The sequence below is a fragment of the Coffea eugenioides genome, chromosome 2 (genome assembly GCF_003713205.1).
Source record: "Coffea eugenioides isolate CCC68of chromosome 2, Ceug_1.0, whole genome shotgun sequence".
Taxonomy (NCBI): Eukaryota; Viridiplantae; Streptophyta; class Magnoliopsida; order Gentianales; family Rubiaceae; genus Coffea; species Coffea eugenioides.
This window is the reverse complement of record NC_040036.1, coordinates 68,866,577-68,882,935: the sequence shown is the minus strand read 5'-3', so window position 1 is coordinate 68,882,935 and position 16,359 is coordinate 68,866,577. Positions and strand designations below refer to the sequence as shown.

The window sequence follows — 16,359 nt, the reverse complement described above, 5'->3', positions numbered from 1 at the left end:
AATATCTAAAGTAATTTTAGAGTTACAGTTAACAAGCACTAATTCATTGAGAGATTATACATTAAAACAATCTTACAATACGGAACCGATCGAAACTGAGCAATATCTTCTCTGGACAAGTACGAACATCAGTAAATGAGGTGAACTTGAGAGACGGATATTCTGAACTCAATTGTTTGGAACAATCAATTGTTTTGTATTCATAAAAATTGTAGGTACACATCATTCATCAACCTGTAACTGAGGAGAGTTGACGTCAACAGTTAGTCGCAATCCCTGGGTGTTATTTCTTTCCCGAAATGCGTAACGATAGCAAATCAGTCAATACAGTTAATGGAACATATCGTTAATGATATATGCTATCGAAGTATCCAATTAACAAGAGACCATAAATATGTGATGTAATGATAAAAGTTTGTCACCTGGGATAATAGTGAAAATACATGTATACATCCTTATCACAGTGTGTTGAAATTGCCGCACGCTTCGCTTACATTGTACAATATAACTATTCAACTGTCAACAACTCAATAGCAATGCCTATATTGCTCAGTTACATAGCTAAATTAGACTAGACATTATAACAAAAATGATATTTCAGACATTAAGATATCTCTGACAGAGTTATGCTTGAAAAATATAAAAAATTTGGGGTGCATCCATCTGTAGGGACACTTCCATGAGGCCCGTGATTAGCCAATCGGTGGATTTTCGGATAATACAAAATAATATGTCATTAAAGCATTATATGTTAACTACAAAATATGCATGCTTTGACAGCGTTCGGGTGCCCACCATTACAATTAAAGAAAAAGTAGCTCTACGATACGAAAAAAGGACTTTATTTTATCTACTAAATGTATACATACCGTTGGACTTTCCTCGATTTCGAGAGCAACAGCGTTTGGAGAGCCATTCACTTACTGGCTCATTAAATGCGTCTACGAGTTTTGTATGTGCCAAATAATTGTGTAAGACAAACAAAAAAGGTATATCATGAGGGATGTCAGCCGTAACAAAATCATCACATAATGTAACATCATCATAACTAATTGTGTTGTTAGAAACATCCAAATAAAAGTTAAAACCATACCCATTTTATACTAACCGAAACTGAGTCAGTTGATGAACGGCATCCCATAAACATGTGTTCATCAAATGAAATTGATGTCGACTCCGATTCTGAGACCTATATTATTGACACGACAATAATGTTATTTTATAGTGAATGGTACTTATGGATTAGTTAACCGCACAACGATAACATTGTTGTAGCATAAATGTTTACCATCATAGTTATTGGATCCTTACCATAGTCTGTATAGTCCTTAACAATCTAGATTTTCTTTTTAATCTGTCAAATTTATCGATCCAACTTCGCATCACTTTACTTCTCTTCCCACCGGCACATTTTTTAATGCCTCTTGCGACTACTGCCTCTCCTATTTCATTTACAAATTGAATCTTACCACGTTCCTCCACATTCAGATTTTTAGGATTTTGTTCAGGTTGCTCTTCGTCTTCTGAGAGGAGGAGCTCAATTCTCTTTGCCAAATCGGATATGATGGTGATTACTACTTTGCTGGTGTCCTCCGATATTGCTACTCGAGTTGCGACCTTAATCATGGCTGGAGCGAGCTCCCGATAATAAGTTGAAATGATTAATTTTCGATCTTCAACAATTTCCCGTTCTCGCCGATCAAAACAGTCTCCAACCCGAGCTTTTTTGTCCATCGCCTCTTAACGTATTCAAAGGAAATTGTCTTTATGCCCACGATAAACACGATAACGTATTCAGGAGGAATTATCTTTATGTCCCTCTAAGTAACACGATAACCATTTTAGCTACACACCCTATTTTCGTCGACGCTCGTGTCCTCTTTGGCATCATATCACCTTCGTACATGCGCTTCACACCTTTCTTGTAGCAACTATATCTCTTAGACGTGGTCACGCAGTCTTTGTCTTTATTCAGATAATCTTTGCGTACACTAAAACCCATTTTAAAGACATATTTGTTGTAAAACTTGTACGTATCCTCTTCACTGTTGAACTCCATTCCTAATTCAAGGGTCCTATCTTCTGCCAGTTTGTTGCAATCCATTACTTCTGCTCTTACCAATTATGCATCAAACACCATAATTTGCAACACTTCATGAATTGTATGTACATAAACAACAAGATAAATGTATATTACCATCCATAATGTGTTATGAATCACAAATTATTCGTATACCAAATTCTATTATTACGCTTATCAATACGATTAATGAATCACATCGCCTTACTTTTACTCTAAGACAACGACATTATCTATATACTAATAGAATTCCATATACACTAAGTTATACGGACTGTAATGTATTGGTCACACGATGTAAGTCTATTTTAACTGTATGTATATCCACTCTGCTGATTATATAGGTTCTAGGTTCTTTAGCTCACTGGACCTTATGTCATTCGTTAATGACAACCGCCTAAGCCAACTCCGCATTTTCTACTATTTCTACATTTTGAGGGTCAAATAAGCATTTTTTACTCATTGTAATATATTTCTTATATCATGTAATTAACTTACAACACCAGGTACACCCTTTTATTATTCACATATATGTCTTTTCCTCTACTTCACCTTATTCAACTCTACACCTCCATTTTATACACACTGCATGGTCAGGAGAGGGGCAAACTAAGATTGCGTGATAAGCATGGACCAACTACTGGATGCGCAATGATTCATATCAATTGTAATACGGTGGTTATAACCTGTAACTTATGTACAATAGGATATACATTTATTCACTTGTTAAATGTGACTTGGATTCTCTCATCTTTCCCTAATTCCGCTCAACGCTTTACTTAAATACATACCCCTGGGTCTTCGGATAACTACTATCCAATTATACTCCATCACTCAAAAGATGAATGCTCACACACGGCCACAGTTGCGAACTTGGTTCAGTCACGCTACCTTGGTCTGCTAATACGCTTTATGTTTCGTCGAACTCGGAGAGCGCAGTTGCTTCTGCTATTAAGTTGAACGACAAATTCTGGCTTCGTGAGATGATGATTTTCCTCTGTGTGCTTTTGCCTTTCCGCCTGCCTTGCACTTATTCAAAATGGATACAACACTCTCATACCTAGTTTCAAAATGCATATAACACTCTCACTGCACTATTTGCTTTCTTTCTTATTCCTGCAAGACCATACCCCAAGTCTCTCCACCCAGTTCTCTATCAATTGCTCCCTTCAGCAGGATGCCTACTCTCCCCTCAGTTTTGTTTTGTGCGGCTAATTCAAATTTTCAACTTGATTTTCAAAATTGAAACTCCTTCGTTTGGTTTGTCATCATCCCGTTTAGGTTAAACATTTTTTTTTGGAACGGCGTAGTTTTTGGGGCCTGTTGAAGGCTTCCTGACGTGGACTATTTCTCGCCTCACATTTGGGTCTTGTGAGGAGACCGTATTAGACCGCTCCTGCCCCTAATCTCTCCTTGAACGGTTCCCTCACAAAACTGAAGAAGTGGCCATCATCAATCCACGTTGACAAGGTTCAAAATAGAGTCATTTTGATTAGTGAGCAGGGAAAAAATTACTAAAAAAACATGTGTGAGTTTAACACCTCCGTTACCAACTATTGAAACTCAATTCTTCAAAATCTCGCCCAAATTGACTCGTTATGACTATTCATTTCAATTCTTCAAATGAGGAACTCTTTTTGGTCTCCCTCTAAAAAGTTGTTAATATTCATCTATAACTTTAGAACTAAGGCAATAATCAGTGAGTGGGAAAGTTGTAGACAAGAGATGGAAGAAGAGCAGTCAAAATACATTTAGGAAAGGAAAGAACTACCTATTGAACGAGAAAGTCTTGGAGACCTAATATCTATAAAGGCTTGGGGAAGGTCAGGACCGAACAATGAAGCTAAAGATGATGAAGTCCAAAGTAGTGATACCCAATCGCATCTATGTAAACCCTTCAGGTAACAATATTGCAAGCCAATGACATAATTTCCATTGTTTGGTGAATGGCATCCCATGATTTTATATCATGGTTGTGGAAACCCTATGGATGTTAGCAATTAGATCTGTTCATGACCCATATGGGAGAGTAAAGTAGAGAGAAATTTTGCACACCAAGTATTTGTAAAAAAGAAAAGGAGAACTTCCAAACCAATTAGTAAAAGGAGTTGTTAGGAGGGGATAAACAGGGGTCGTAACTCTCGCATTAATAGCAATAGTATAGTCATTATATGAACCAAATGGGTAGGGGAGATTTTAGGTTGATAAAAGAACAAGGAAATTTTAAAGTCAAAAATTTTTTTGTTTTGTATGGGTGGGTAAGCAGGGAAGCCTTCTAATGTGCATAGTATTACTGGGTATTTATGATTGATTACATTGAAGTAGTATGAGACACACATTAAGAGTAAAGGAAAGAAAAGTGAAAAACTTATGATAGATTACAAGATGGTCTACTAACTATGCATAAAAGCTAGAAGAGGAAGGAAAGTGCATACACTATTAGACACCATTGGGTAGTGCCTCATGTTTGAAAATTAGTAGTCAATCATTCTATAGCAGTGTAATAGGTGAAGTAAATTTCTTCAAACTTGATTGGTATGAATATAAATGTTAATTTGCATGTGTTAGGTCGAATGTACATATTGTTGAATGTGACCCATTTAGTGTAATAAAACAGTTATAAGATGTTTTATTAGTAGTATGTTTGTACATTATATTGGACACCTGTTACTTTTTGTGAATACATAGTGATAGTGAAAAAATATGTTCATGTAATTGTAAATTAGTAATCAATTAACGTAATGATCTTAAAGAAGGATCAAAGTGAAGGAAAAAAAAAATAAAAGGAAGGCAGGGAGGAAAGTGCACATATTAAACATTAATATTGGTTGTTATCTTTTGTTTGAAAGTTAGTACCTAATCATACAATAGCAGTCTAGTAGTTGAAGTGAATTGTTTAAAAGTCAATTGGTATACGTATAGATTCTAATTTATATGTGTTATACTAAATGTGCATAGTATTTACTATGCCTTTCCTAGTTGTAGAAAATGGTTACAAGATATCTTAGTTAGCGTGTATATACATCATGTTGGATAACTATTATTATCGGTGAATAAATAGTGATACTAGACAAACACTTTCATTTAATTGTAACTTAGTAATCAATTAACATAATCATGTTAAAGCAAGGTCGGCAGGATTTATAGTGGAAGGGAAATAAATAAAAGAAAGAGAAAAGTGCACACACTATTACATTGATAGTTTGTTATCCCATGTTTATAAACTAGTATCTATTTCTATAGTACCAATCTATGGGATTAAACTTGATTGGATAAATGTAGGTTGTAATAGATATGTATTAGGTTAAATGTACTTATTATGATTTTATAGCGTATCATGAATGTTGGGTAAAAATCTTAAGCGAACCGGTTAGCTCCCACCTTTTCTCCTCTTCGCTTCTTCCCGACCGGTTCGCTTCTAAAGAATCTCTTCCTCTAAAATTTTTACAAATGACTTGAAAGAGATTGAGATTGGAGAAATGCTAGCTCAGGAGTTGTTTAACTTGGCTACCCAATGTCATAGAGGATTCTAAAGATTGAAGATACTTTGCATACGAAGACCAAAGCATCATCCAGCAAGCCCAAATCAATGAACAAAGGGAAAAAATCACTACAGGAAACAAAGGTTGCAAATCTAGAATCAAGCGACAAAAATTCTGAATATGAATATGAGAAAGAAGGAGATGACGACAAAGATGCCAAAGAAGATAATTCCGATGAAAATGATGATGAGGGTATAGATGAGGGCATAGATGAGGGAGCATCTGGAGCCAAGCAATTTAGGATTCCTAACTTAAAATGAAATAAACTGTTCCTGATCATTGTAACATTACCTAAACAAGTTGTAACTCCTTATTAATTGCTTGTACAAATTCACAATACAAGTGTGATAAATTTAGCAGCTGTTTCTATGGGTTTCATGCATAATAATCGCGTATCTATTATGTACTTATATAAATAGTTGACATTATCTTACAATCAGTTCAAACAATGTTACATTCATTCCTTGTCTACTTTCAACAATTTACAAATTCAATCAACATGAATATGAATAATATTTAATAATTTGTAACAATTTTATAATTCTCTCTGAATTCTATATGGTTGATTTACCGATGTATCAAACAACAACTTTGGCCAACATGTATATAGTGGCCGAACTCCATTCTCACCAGATTGTTATCGATGAGTCGATTTCTAATCCATGGTTATATCTTATGCATATTTTCTACTATTGTAAATATGGTTAAACTCAACATTTCTTAAATTCTATTAAGAAATGAGGACTGGCTGCTACCTTTGATGGAGATCTTGGGCACCAATAGTTGTCAGTAACAACCATTCTGAACAATGTAACATTTTTTGAACAAGGTATACCTTTACGTGAACTACTTGTAAAACTTAACAATAGAGACACAATTATTACATATGAGACCCATATGAACAGTAACAAAATATCACAATTCTGTTGTAAAGATGTACAAGTAGTTAAGGAGTTACAATTTTTGCAGAGAGAGTTACGCCGTTCAGGGACAGTTGATTTGACAACTATCCCTGCCCCAAATCCATTTGGAGGATGTTCTAGTTTTGTAACTGGTAGTAACTCAATTTCAACTACTTGTATGTCTTAGTGACATAGATGTTATATACAACTATTACTTGTACGTCTCAGTTATTATTGACTCACAGTCACGTGGCACTTTCTGATGCTTACATATCTTATGAAAATCATTACTGACAAAGGTTATATGCCATTGAGTACAATCATTCCTCAAAGGTGTAATGATTTACCAATAAGTTATAAGACATATGTAACTATTTGTAATTGCTCATAATAGTGATGCAATTACCATATCTGTGACCCATATCAACACTAGATAGAGCATCACATAGTTATTGTTTAGTTGTACATGTCATGCACTGTATCTAACAACTTATCGAAATGGCATTATACTATCCATGACACGATTCGCTAAGTTAATCAACAATTCGGAAAGCAAACAGTAGGCAGAAAAGTGAATAATAGCAATATTGCCCAACATTCATATAGTTTACTATGTAATTTGTATGGTTACAGCAAACTTGCTTAATAATAATTGACTTCTACCAATTGGCACTGTCCAATTTTTTTATATATATTATAACAATTTGTGATATTTTTGAATATAGATGTAAAAGTGCCAAAATCGACTAAATTCTAAGAATGCAGGAAATGGTCTCAATTTTGGAATCAAATAGTACATTTGTCCAAAGAATTACAAATGTCTAGAGCATTGCCTTTAAAATTTTGAACTTAACTCCTGAACTCCATACATCTTGTTTTGTTCTCTTTCTTCCAAGATGGAACCGGCAATAGATAGCCATCTCAGCAACACATAGTTATGCTCCAGCTTTAACTCCAACATGTGGTGACTCCATCCTTGTCTTTGTTTAAGTAGTCCTATCGAACACTAAATTTCGTAGCAAATCCATATTTATTGCAGAAACTATACGCTTTGTCTTCTATATCAAACTCCATTCCAATTTGTGAAGACTCATCTTCTGTCCATTTCAAACATTCCACTACATGAATTTTATTTGCTTAGAGTGTATAAATTCATCCACATTATGTAAACATTTCATAACAGAGTGTATAATTGCATGCATATCTTGTTCATGCTATCTTAGATCATGTGGAATCAAAACTGTAAAATAAGTTAAAGTACATTGCAATTAAGGACTCATGACAACTGAATCCAAGCTATCAATTAAGAAATTGGACATCCTAACAACCCAAATCCGACCAGAATCAAAAGAGATAAGTCCAAATAAACCAAAACAGGATGCAGAAGAAATGAGAACTATAATTCATTCCTCAAAAACAGCTTTACTCTAGAGCCACCAGTATATGTTACCTCTTTCGGCCATCAACAAGAATAAGCAAAAAAAACTATTGCTCTCTGTTCATATTTACTCTTCTCGTACCTAATTAATAAGCCAAATCATCCAGGAAAAAATTCTAACAATTAGAGTAAATTTATACCCATAATATTAAATATATATAATTGGAACAATCTTTCCAAAAGACAAGCAAACTTGTATAGAAGCAACTAAAGGTGATTGTTATGCATTACAAAATAAACTATCTAGCAAAGAACATCCAAACATGTGGCATATATAGGAACAAAGAGATAATAGGATCACAAAAGAACTGTTGTATAATATAATATAATTTTTTTCATAAAAAACACAGGTAAGAGAAGAGGCAACTATAATGTACAAATTATGGTGTCTCTCAATCCGATTATGCAACAGAATACCCTAGTATGTACAACATAACCATTACTACAATAATTCTAATCACGTGTTATATCTTAAGATTTTCATATATCAACATGATGACTAAATAGTGCTCTAACAAGACATACTTGTACATATACCAAAACTCAATGTAATACTCATGAAACATATTGTGAATATTTTATAACGTTGCGTATAGACACCACATGTATATATTTGCTATTTTTCACCTTACATCTACATATCCAGGATTTAATCCGATTAACAATGCTTATATATTAACTATTATGATAGCAACGATTTTTTCACTTGTACATTCAAATAATCGCACTATTCTTCCTGGGTAACAATGTGTACAATCAGACGAACACTCTGAACATATAGAGCGTAACTTCTTTTCCATTTAGATATTAGTTTCTGTTAACATTGCTACCACTACAATTTCTATCCAATTCATATGATAATTGGCATCATTACCTTCATCAATCTCCACCGCATTGTTGTAACTATTTGCTCACCCTATTATAGTGTCTACTGTCTTGACCATTATTGTGTGCTACAACTGCAATAGCCTTTTCTAGTTTAAATCACTTCTTGGAGGCAATGTTATGCAAATACTATGATTGCTTCAGTATTTATACTCGCTCGTACCCTTGCCGTCCCAGAATGGGTGGAGGTCCAAATTATCAACATTTAAAAAGCACCACAGCAAGACTTTCTAACCCTAATTTGGGACACAAATATGCATTTGCTATTTTTGCCCTCTCTTCTCTGGAGATAGATTGTTATTTCTCACAATTCTTCTCTTTCCACTATACCTTCAAAGAGCTAAAATGAAAGCCTTCTTTTTTGTCAAGTTTTTCTGGGTTTGTTTTCAAAATCAGTTTTGAATTCAAATTTCATATTTTAACAATCCTGTTCCCATATAACGCCGTTTATGTTGGTGTTTTTGAGATTAAAAATTTTATGGAACTTGCTAATTAAATGTTGTCGTTTTGATGCCTTCTTTCTACCTGTCGATGTGGATGCATAATAACCACTTCTTAAGTTTTATGAGGGGACCGGTCAGGGACGGTCTTTCTGATGACCGTCCCTGCCCCAAATCTGTCATATGTGCATCCAACTTTCAAGTTTCAAGGGCAGAGTTGGGGCCAAAGTCTCATTGCTTTTTATCTATAGGCTAAGCTCGAAGAAAGGACATTTAGATCATCCAATTAGCTGAAATGCCAAGAACTTTGCCACTTGGCAACTTGATCATGGCCATTGTGCCCTTTGTCCGAGTGGATACTGTAAGCTTTCATTCAAAAGATTTTGGCTTGGTAATTGTTGGGCCAAAAGATTATTTGAAATATTATTTAAAATAATAATTATAATATTTTTTGTGATACGATGTATGTGATATAAAAATAATTAAAAAATTAAAAAATATATTAAAAATGTGTTTGTGATGTAAGTAAATAATCTTTCGACAAATAATTCCTATATTTCATAAAATTGATTATTGAACCAACTTTTAACACCATATTAAAGTTCTTAGCAGGAATTACTATATATTTTCTTTGAATTTTGAGTCAAGTATGAAAAAAATAAGCTCTGAAGTTCGTCTTATCCACTGCAAGTGACAACAAAAATGAAAGACAAGAGATATGATTTTTGCAAATAATTATACACGTAAAAAGTAGGCATGGGAAATTTATAAGATTTCGTATGAGGTTGCTTTTCTATCTCTAACAACTCTTCCATTAGAAATTGTAGGATTTATTCATAGGCTAAAAGTTTATACGGTATAAACATAAACCGAAAGTTAAACAAGACTAATAATAGACACATCTTTATTCCAGTTATTTCACGCGTTAAGTAAATAAAAATAAGCAAAAAAGAATGTAAAATACGATACGAATATATACGTGTATGTCTATCACTTCTAGCTAATGAAATTCTTATATAGATAATATCAAACAATAACCCAATCTAAGCTTTACATTTTTGTAAAAACTAAATTACAATGATAAATTTACAGTGTATAACAAGTGAAAATTCGAGCATCATTTTCAATAGTTGGTTCAGATAATTGACCCAATCCTTTCTCTCTCCCATCTCCCTCCCTCCCTCTCCCTCTATAGTACTTTAGAAACCACTACAATTAATATGCACCACTAATAACAAAAATGAGGCTTGCATTAAGTAGGATATGATTGGATATGTACCATTTCATACATTTGTTTGCACTGAGTATGTAGAATTCCATTAGTTGGATGATACAACCTATCAAATGCATCATGTGTCTATGTGTGTGTTTTTTTTTAACCTTCCCCCCCCCCAATCCTACAGTTATAAACGAGCTGAATTTCACATGTTTGAGCTTTGTTGGTTAAATTACTTGAACAATACTCGTATTCATTCGATAATTTTCTAACTCGAAATCTCTGTTCGTTTTTTGCTTGTTAATTAAAATCCTAATTCGAGTTCAAACTTGAATTTGACTCATTTAACATAAACGAGCCAATTTCGAATGTGTTTGAGAAGTTTGAATTCAAGCTCTTTCTCTCAATTAATCAATCAATTCAATACTAAACTTGTCATCTAACCCTAAATTTTGTGATATGATAATTAGTCCCATGTATGCGAACAATCTGTTAAAGTTAATATGTCAATATGACATATAATTTTCTTGTATCGATTATATGATTTTTTTGTATCAATTACGTCTAGTTAGATCAATTATAGATCTTTCCTTATGTAAAAGTTAGTCTAGATTCAATGTATTTTAGTGTGTAGAACTATATATAGAGACATCTTATTGTATTATAATCAAGAGAAATATATAACAATTTTTTCATTCTAGTTTTCTAACATTGTATCAGAGCTCTAGGTTCAAAATCTAGAGTCTCTTGATCCTTCATATTTCTCTCTTTTCAAAACCCTGCTGCTGTCTCTTTCATTCTAATTATTTTTTGGTTAGTTTCTTTGCCCTTCATAGTAGTCATTCACCCTCCATTCGGATTTTCTTCATTCTTTTTCACAAATATATTGACTGTTATTATGGCTCAAAATGATGTGTCTCAACTTATTAACATTATCCTTGATGGCACAAATTATTTTCACTAGGCATATGTCTTTCAAAATTTTCTTCATGGTTGTAAACTGTGAAAATATATTACTGGTCATGTTACTGCTGTTGTTGCTTCTGATAGCAAGTCTACTGAACAATTCGCTGCCCGTTTTAAAGAGTGGGATAGTGATCATCACAAGATCATCACTTGGATCACTAACACATTTGTGCCAGCCATAAATCGTCATTTTAGACACTTTGACATAGCAAAAGGAGTCTGGAATTTCTTGGCAGATCGGAACACAACAACTGATCTATCCCAACAATACCAGCTTTCTTTTCGATTACATGCCATGAAACAACAGCCTGGACAATTTGTTCAGGACTTTTACTCTGACATGGTTTGTCTGTGGGATGAGATTGCTGAATCCAAACCAATGTGGACCTGCTCTGGTGATGTAGACAAATTCTACACCTATTGTGATTCTCATCGACTTATCCAGTTCCTCATGGCCTTACTTGATGACTATGACACAACACGCACATCTATTCTTAATAGGAAGCTGCCACCTTCCCTTGATGCTGCTCTCAAGGATCTAATTTCTGAGGAAACTCGCCGCAATACCACAACTCTACGTACTGTTGATATGGTCCTTGCTGCTTCCCGGTAGCCTAATCCAACATATCGACAATCTACTCCAACCTATCGACCACCTGTATCTGCTTTTTCAGGAACCAAATCCACCATTGAATGCAGGTACTATCACAAACTTGGTCATGACATTTCAGAATGTAACAAGTTTCAACGAAAAAGGGGAGGGCCAAGACAGCAAACATGGAACTCTTCTCCTGCAGCTCCTACCACTATTACCGGTCCTATGACTGAATCTACTAGTTCCACATCTTCTGTGCTTATAAATACTACTGCTCTTTCTGCTATTGATTTGGAGGCCATAATTTCCGAAGTTTTTGCTCGCACTGCTCAGCCTTCTACAAGTGCATTTTCTGCCACACCAGTTACATTTTCATGGCTTATTGATTCTGGCTGCTATAATCATATGACTTTTAACTTCGATATTTTTTGTTTTAAATCCTTACCTTCCCAACCAACCTCCATTTCTACAGCTGATGGTTCTATTATGCTAGTCACACACACTAATACTATTTCATCTAATAATATTTATCTTTCTGATATATATTTTGTCCCTCAACTATCCCTAAACCTTCTCTCTGTTGGTCAATTATATGATCTTGACCTTCACTTATTCTTCTCTCATACTGGTTGCCTTATTTAGGATCCACTGACGAAAACAACAGTTAGGACCGGCTGTAAGATTGGACGACTGTTTGAACTGACATCCTTTCATCTTCCATCTCGCGCCTTTGCTGCTCCTACGATGTTTATTTGGCATTCTAGATTAGGTCATCCTTCTCATGCAAAATTGAAGTCATTAATTTCTGATGGAAAATTAGGGATTGTTAAATCCGAGTCTTTTGATTGTATGCCATGTCAATTAGCAGAACAACCTGTTTTACCTTTTAATAAAAGTGATTCTTATACCTTAGCACCTTTTGATCTTGTTCATTCTGATGTTTAGGGTCTAGCTCCAATCCCTTTCATTATTTTTATTAATGATTTTTCCTGTTATACATGGATATATTTGTTAAAATCCTGTTCTGAACTGCTTTCCACTTTTCGTGAATTTAATGCCATGATCCAAACCCAATTTTCTAAAACAATTAAGTTGTTTCGATCCGATAATGCCCGTGACTATACCTTTAGTGATTTTGAAACTATATTTACCACTCAAGATGCCTTACCCCATTTATCCTGTCCGAGCACTTCACAGCAGAATGGTAGAGCGGAACGAAAGCATCATCACATCTTGGATACCGTCCGATCTTTACTCATTTTTGCTTCGTTACCTAAACCATTTTGGGGGGAAGCTGCGCTTACTGCCGTCTATAACATCAATCGATTGCCATCTTCTGTTCTTCAAAACAAATCACCCTATGAAACATTATTTGATATTGTCCCTGATTACTAAAGTTTTTGATTGTGCTTGTTTTGTCCTTCTTCAATTGCATAAGCGATCCAAGTTAGAGCCTCGTGCTCATCTATGTTGTTTTCTTGGCTATGGGTAGCTCATAAGGGTTATAGATGTCATGATCCCATTTCTCATAGGTTACATATTTCCCGAAATGTCATTTTTTGGGAACATAAATTCTTCACTGAGATACCTAAAACTCATTTACCTTCCTCCTCTCTACCTTCTTATCTTACCAATCCCTCAGCTGATCTCTTTCCAAAAAATTCTTTTCCAGATTCTGAACAGTCACTTAAGCCTCTTGATGAGTTGTCTTTACCAGAGGATCTGTTAACTCTTGACTGTTCTGCTCATGATCCACCTACTCTTGACTCTCCTCGTTATCCCTCTCGAATAAGAACTCAACCAATCTATCTTCATGACTATCAATGTTTTTCTGGTTTATCTGCTCTACATGAGCCAACATCTTTTCGTGAAGCTTCTTCTCATCCACTGTGACAAAAAGCTATGCAAGAAAAGCTTGATGCTTTGCTCAAAACACATACTTGGGATCTAGTTGATTTACCTCTAGGCAAAACTCCAATTTATTGCAAATGGATTTATAAAGTTAAGACACATTTTGATGGTTCCATTGAGCGTTACAAAGCTCGTCTTGTGGCTATAGGTTACACTCAGGAATATGGTATTGATTATGAAGAGACCTTTACTCCAGTTGCTCGTCTTATTACTGTTCACACTCTTATTGCTGTTGCTGCTACTCGTCACTAGTCTCTCTTCTAGATGGATGTGAACAATGCATTTCTCATTGGTGATCTTAATGATGGTGTGCTCTATATGGACTTAAGCAGGCACCTCGAGCTTGGTTTGCCAAGCTCAGTTCTACTCTTCACAGTTTTGGTTTCATCTCTAGTTCTCATGATTCTGCTCTCCTTCTTCGATACACTGCCGCTGGCACTATCTTACTTCTTCTTTTATGTAGATGATATGATCATTACAGGTGATGATTTGGATAGTATCCAACAACTTAAGCAATCCCTTCACCTTAGGTTTGAAATGAAGAATCTCGGCTCTCTTAACTATTTTTTGGGTCTTGAAGTCTTCTCGGACTCTAGTGGCTACTATCTATCTCAAGTTAAATATGCTTCAGATCTCTTGGCTTCAACTGGGGTCACAGATAGTAAGACTACTTCTACTCCGATTGAGCCAAACACACTTCTCCCTCCTCGTGATGGCACTCTATTGGATAATCCTATGCGATTTCGACAATTAGTTGGTGGTCTTGTCTATCTGACTGTTACCCAGCCTGATGTTGCTTATGCCATACATATTGTTAGTTAGTTCATGAGTGCTCCTCATTTAGTTCATTATGCAGCTGTCCTCCGAATTCTTCGCTATGTCAAGGGTACTCTTTTTCATGGTCTTCATTTCTCAGCACATTCTCCTCTTCAACTTCGTCCCTACTCTGATGCTGATTGGGTTGGTGACCCTACCGATCGACGTTCAACTACTGGCTTTTGCTTTTTCCTTGGTGATTCTTTAATCTCTTGGTATAGTAAGAAATAGGCGGTCACTGCTCACTCCAATTCTGAGGCTGAATATTGCGTCTTGGCTAATATATCTCAAGAATTAGTTTGGCTTCACTGGCTACTTGAAGACATGGGTGTACTCACTCTTCACCTGTTCGTATCTATTGTGATAATCATAGTGCTATTTAGATAGCACATAATGATGTGTTTCATGAACGCACCAAACATATTGAAATTGATTGTCATTTTGTGCGTCACCATCTCCATCATGGTGCTTTGAGTCTCTTCCATGTTTCATCATTGGACCAGATTGCGGATATTCATACAAAATCACTATCTTCTGATCGTTTTCATCATCTCAAGAACAAGCTTAAGTTGGTTTCCTTGCAACCATCTTAAGTTTGAGGGAAGGTGTTAAAGTAAACATGTCAATATGACATATAATTTTCTTGTATCAATTATATGATTCTCTTGTATCAATTACGTCTAGTTAGGATCAATTATAGATCTTTCCTTAGGTAAAAGTTAGTCTAGATTCAATGTATTTTAGTGTATATACCTATATATAGGGACATCTTATTGTATTATGATCAAGAGAAATATATCACAATTTTTCCATTCTAGTTTTCTAACACAATCATTTAAATTCATGAACAAGATTCATGTTCGTTTGATTACTTATCGAGCCAAAAAGTTTGTTTGAACTCAACTTGTATAAAATTTTGAACAAATAGTTATCGAATATGAACGAGGCTAAACGAATCAAGCAATTGTCTAAATTCGATTTGTATAAAATTTTGAATGAACCATTATCGAATATAAACAAAACTGAACGAGTAGAATAAATGAACAGTTCGACTTGTATAATAGCACTACCTAATCCCTCCCTACCGCGAAACCTAGCAACTAGATTTGAACTCTGGTCTGTTAGGCAGGACATCAAGTCCCTAACCAACACCCTCAACAATGTCAGGTGTATTAATAAATGTTATATACATAGAGTGATACTCTGGCGATTCTTTTTCCAATGTCGAAAATTTACAATACAGAAACTAACTCAATGGTGCACCACATAAGGTTTGACACGTATTTCGAACTGTTCGAGTCCTCTCTGTTGAATTTTGATCACAATTAAGTGATTGACATTAGTTCATTTGCTCACATATACATGTGATGTGATGTGTTGGGTATTTCATCCTAACACTAAAATTACAATAAAGTATAACAATTATTTGTCGTTCTCATCCTTCTTCTTTGGCTACTTTATTGAATGAAAACATTGGGAGGGGTTCACCAAATCCCCCAGTAAAATATGCTCTGTAATATTCTAAGCTGCGACATATAACATTAGGATAAGTTATTACAAGAACATTT

At 34.9% G+C, this 16,359-nt stretch overlaps 1 pseudogene; it reads left to right on the top strand.

The window, feature by feature from the left end:
• The first annotated feature begins 14,283 nt into the window (after positions 1-14,283).
• LOC113760100 lies at positions 14,284-15,384 on the top strand (annotated as a pseudogene).
• Positions 15,385-16,359: the final 975 nt, after the last annotated feature.